The sequence below is a fragment of the Pteropus medius genome, unplaced genomic scaffold, assembly GCF_902729225.1.
Source record: "Pteropus medius unplaced genomic scaffold, Ma_sr-lr_union100, whole genome shotgun sequence".
NCBI classification, from domain to species: domain Eukaryota; kingdom Metazoa; phylum Chordata; class Mammalia; order Chiroptera; family Pteropodidae; genus Pteropus; species Pteropus medius.
Window position 1 is genome coordinate 38,785,136 of NW_024349800.1, and position 5,495 is coordinate 38,790,630.

The 5,495-nt window shown below is 47.3% G+C and overlaps 1 non-coding gene across 1 annotated transcript; it reads right to left on the minus strand.

The window, feature by feature from the left end:
• Positions 1-4,209: 4,209 nt before the first annotated feature.
• Positions 4,210-4,302, minus strand: TRNAI-UAU (transfer RNA isoleucine (anticodon UAU)). Its single transcript is given in 2 exon segments — positions 4,210-4,245; positions 4,265-4,302. It is a non-coding gene; the product is annotated as a tRNA-Ile (tRNA).
• Positions 4,303-5,495: the final 1,193 nt, after the last annotated feature.

The following is a 5,495-nucleotide window of genomic DNA, read 5'->3' on the forward strand; positions in this document are numbered from 1 at the left end:
TGGAAGTAGGGAGTTAGTTGAGAGGCTACTGTAATAGTCCAAGCAGAGGACATAAACTGTAGATGAAGAGAACTGCAAGGATTCAGGATACATTTGGGAGGGAAGATTTGCTGATGGATTAGACATAGGTGGGAGCAAAAGAGTACAATGCAGGCTGCCTCCTAAGCTTTTTCTGAGGACCCAGGTGAATGGATGAAAGAACCATTCTGTGAGATGAAGAACTTGTTAAAGGATGCCTTGAGGATGGAATTAGCCAAATTCTGTGGGAAATTCTATAGGTCAACTAATAAATACCATAAAAGGGAGTAGGAAGAGATGGAATTGGTATAAATTTTAAAAGGCTTTAAAAACCAACTGTAAAAATAAGTGTGGAAATTTGAAAACAGACTAGGTATGAGATGATGCAGAGGCATTTTTATTAATCTTGTTGGGTCTAATAATGACACTGTGGTTTTTACATTTTGTTAAAAAGTGGTTAGCCGTTGGGTATACATACTGGGTATACATTTACAAGTTAAACTATATCTGAGAATTCCTTTAAAATATTTCAGTGACAGTGCAGGGGTAAGAAATGAGATAGATGAAAGAACACTGACAATTCTTGAAAGTGTGATCGATGGATACATGGGTTCAATATACCATTTTCTCTACTTTGGGGTGTATGTGAAACGTTCCATAATAAAGAGCTGGGGTTTTGTTTTGTTCAATTTTAAATAGACTGTGTTCATACAGATCACAGCCCTCAGGCTGTGTTCTGACCTACTGAGAGTTCAACAGTATTCCCTCCCTTTATCCACATGGAGGCCACATGCTCCATGTCTGTAGGGCACAAATGAGAGAAATGAGTCAGGGGTTAAGAAAACAGCAAAGCAAGTGGGGGCGGCAGCGGCAGCGGGCACCCACCTCTGTGTTGGGCATTGCCTGCGTTGGTGGGGCTGTGGCAAAGGGAAGGTCACATGCCCATCCAACGGGGGCAGCCAGTGTCGCCGTGTGGGAATAAGGGACCCAGGTGGCCAATTCTTCTGATTTTTCATTAGAAAGTTGAAATCTGGACATTTCAGTAAAATCTCCCAGTATGTAGGCAAATGATTTTTTAAAAAATTTTAAACATTTTGCAAGTCAAACATTTGCCAGTGCTAGAAAGCCAAACAAAACCTGTCTGGAAGCTAGATTTATTCCACAGATTGCTGTTTTGTGACCTCTGACTTCACACCATGTCATACATTATATAGTAATGCTTTAATAATTGGTTGACATTCTCAGCAGTTGGGTCACACAGCTGGAACAACTGAGGCTGCACAGATCATAAATCCCAAGATCCTTTACATGCAAACAGCTGTCAAGCCAGGCATCCCCCACACCGAACTGTGAACTGAACATGGGCTTACTATTTTCTCTATCAAATTACATCTTGTCATTTGTCAGAAACTTTTGTCTCTGGATTGGCTCTACTCTTCCTCTAAATTCTACTGAATTTGCACTCCCTTACAGCTTTGTAGCACACACTTTTAATAAACCTGTCTTTATCCAAGCCATCTCCAAAGCTCATATCAGTCTGGTGTATGTCGGGCTTCTCTCCTGCTCGATATCAACTATAACTTCAACCTACCTTCCAAGTTAAGTTCATTCATCTCATATTTACCCATATTCCTCCTTGAAGCCACCATACTTTATATACAAGTCTAATCCACTAGACTAATGGTGATGATTATACCACCTCCTTACATGTGTATAGTACTTTATGGTTTTTAAAGTATATAGTCCCACAATTTTCTGATTTGATCTTTTCGCCCATCTTGACCTTAAAAAATCCTATCACTATCACGTTTAGATGTTGGACAAATCTGGCAATAGTCTATTTGTTTGTTTGTTTGTAACCCAGTAATAATTTCCTAGCTGGGGATTTCTAGATTAAATAGAGTAAAGGCAACTAATTTAGCATCCTTCCTTCTCAACTCACTATCTCACCAGAAAAATAGTTCTCCAAACCATCACCATTCCAGTAATAACCAATGGAGACAGAAACAATATTTAAGAGGAATAATGTTATAACCAAAAGCGTTGACAAGAAATGGAATGGGATGCCTTGTGAAGAAACGACATTTTGATACTAGACATTTTCAAATAGGAGCTGGAGTTTTGTAGAAGGGATTCCAACATACATAGGAATGGGGCAGAATGATCTTTCATTAATTTATTTCTGTCTATGTGGGGAATCTGCTCTGTGCTCAGCTCTCAGAAGTACTGGACCAGTTCTTGCAGGTGAGTACCCTTTGAAGGTCAGAAAGTACAGTTGGCAAATCAAATTTTTTTATAAGCTGTACATTTTAAAATTAATTCCCTTTTTAAAAGCAGTTTTCTGCAAATTTTCTTTAAAATGCCAACCTTTTCTCCAGCATTTAAAAATGGAGAGAATCCACACCATGGAATATTATTCAGCCATAAAAAAAATAAAAATAAAAAATGAAGTGCTAATGCAGAGTAGGGAATGGATGAATCTCGAAAACATTAAGCTAACTGGAAGAAGCTTGTCACAAAAGACCACAAAACCTCTAATTCCATTCACATGAAAGTCTACAATACAGAAATGTATAGAGACAGAAAGCAGATTAGTGGTTACTTAGGGCTGGGGTGGTTAGAGGGATGCTAAAAGCTACAGGGTTTCTTACTGAGGTGATGAAAAGTTCTAAAATTAACTGGCGATGAAAATGTTCTACAATTGACTGATGATGGTTGCTGGCTATACTAAAATCCATTGACGTGTACACTTCAAACAGGTGAATTGTATGGTATGTAAATTATATCTCAATAAAACTGTTTTAAAAAATTATAAGTAAACTTTTTTTTTTTAATGGATAGATATTTGTTTCCAGGACTAGGCTAGATTTCTAAAAGGGAGTTCTCACCATCTGAGGATGAGCCTGTGACAGACTGGTTGGGTGTAGAACTGGCCCCATGTTAGGTGAGTGGGAGGTCTTTCTCACACTTCGCTAGGCACAAGGTTCCCCTTTCTGAAGCTGGGGCCGGGGTTAGGAGCTGTGGAGACTTGACAAGAGCTCCACCCTCCACCCACGTTCTCTGAGCTTTCTAGGTCTTGCCTCTCACCACTCCGGGTAGTATTTCCAACCCAGGATTTAACTACTATCATGTCCATAAAAACAACTAAAATCATTCTTTGGGGAGAAAGCGTCCGGGAGGCTTCCCACCCCAACTAAACTTGTTCCTCTACTTCATCCACAACTCCTGGGGATAGGGGGCACCCATCCACTCATTGGCAAAGCAGACCATCACCTCAGAGTAATATTCAGTGCTGGCTTCAAAAACCAGCTGGCCATCCAGGGGGGTCGGGGGACAGATTTCCTACCCTGCCTTGGGGGTAGGACTTAGAAACCTGGGGTTTATGGTATGCATGAAAGGAAACCCGCCACTTGGATGTTACTAGAAAACGCCTGCTCTCTGTCTGCCAGCGAGTTCCACCATTCTCGATTGGCACCAGGGAGAAGGGGCACAGGAAGGGGAGAGGGAGGCACCCTAGGCACATTTCCCAAACCCTACGAATCCACCCAGGGAGGCCTAAGCACCTGAGTAAGGAAGGGCCCGCGGTCTAGGGGGTCTCCGCAGATCCGAGGGAGGGGTAATGACCAGTGATTACTAGTTAAAAAAGGGGGAAGCGGCTGCTCCACTTGAGCCCCCGCGCTGGGCCTTGGGCCCCAACTCAAAGGAGCGGTGGCCGGGCTTGGGCCCCACCGCCCAGCGCAAGCCGCGCGGCGCCCGACCCTGGGCGAGGGGCATCGGCCGGGTACCCGGGGCTCGTCCAGGAGCCGAGAGCTCCGGCACGCCCCATAGAGTGGAGCACCGGCATTTTCGATCTGGATGCCCAAGGTCCGCCCCATCACCGGTGCAGCACCCCGCGGCCTGCCGCCCGTATCCCCCGTACTGTGGCCTGGGACTGGGTGCTATCAAAGGAAACGCCGAAGACGACAACTATAACGGATCAGTCGGTAAACGGCCAGGTTCCGGCAGCTGGGTGGTGTGCGGGGGAAACAAGCCACTTGGTAAGAAGCTCCAATGCAAGCGGCTTCCTGCCGACGGCGGAGCGGGCTGTGCGCACTGAGGAATCTGACACAGGAACTGAGATGGCTAAAGGGAGAGTAACTCGTTCCTTGGGGCAGGGAGATAAAAGGGGGTTTCCGGTATCCAAAATGGTCGTGCTCCAGGTGAGGCTCGAACTCACAACCTCGGCATTGCTCTGCATGTACTGCTGTATAAGTACCGCGCGCTAACCGATTGCGCCACTGGAGCTCCGCTTAGCCGCCTTCGCGATGGCTCTATCAGGGTTCACCCGGCCCGGTGCGGAGCATGCGCACCCAAAGTTCGTGCGGTTCGGCGGGAACGAACCAGGACCCGAGCCCACCGCAGCTTCCAGCCCGGCGGCCCCCGGCGGAATAAGCCGGGGAATCCTACGAGTCTCCCTCCGGGTTGGAATGGCCGGTTGGCAGGGCCGTGAAGGGCGGGCCGCTGGGGCCTAGAAAGGAGCCCAGCCCGCTTCCCTGCGCAGCGCGGAAGGAGCCGCGGCCGCTGCGCTCTGAAACCACCTCCGCGTCCTTCGTGGAGCTTCGGCCCCCGGGATCGGACCCTGCGGGGAGCAGGCCTAGCCCCCGGAACCCGGCTGGCGGCCGGCGGGCGGGCCTTCTTGCGGTGGTGACGCGGCCCGAGGGGTGGGGCAGAGTTGGGCGGCCTCGGCTCACCCGCCGCAGAGGTCCCCGGCCTAGGGTCCCCGCTTAATCAGTAAGCGGGTGAGCCAGACCCTAGAAGGAGCGGTACACGCGCCTGCCGAGGAGCCAGGGAGGCCCAGGCCGCGGGTGGGCCGGGGGCGGCCTCTACCGGTGAAGCGCGGGCCCACGACCAAGCTTCTAAGACCGGACGGGGCGGGGTTTCGGCATCTGAGCCTTGAACCCCAAAGGTTTTGCCGGCGGCCTGAGATGGGTGCTCGGGGGACTCCTGGCAGAAGGCACCTCTCCGAAATTGGGTCAAGCGACGAGAGCGTTCTAGCGACACCATGATAGTCCGGGCCTTAGAGAGGATGCAGGCTAAGCCATGCGTGTGTTGCTGAGCCACAACATGTTTTGTTTAATGTTAAAACTAGTTTCTAACATTTAAAAATCAGGAGGTCACGTACGAGTATCTGCATATCCATTTCCTTTTTAAAAAACAGAAAACGTAAACTTCCCAAGGCAGAATTATGACTGTCCCGTGTCCTAGGCACTTTTGTCTTCATGGGCCCCTCCTTGAAAAAAAGAAAAAAAATGTTTTGTACACCTGAAAGTAATATATTGTATGTCAACTGTAATTGACTTTTTAATTAAAAACTTTTAAAATTTTTCTACTGCAAAATAAAGACAAATATAATCCTAACTGGATTTCTCATTACATTCATTTTTTCCTTCTGATTTCAAAAGAATTTAAAATGTAAACATTTTTTTGGTGGGGAGGCT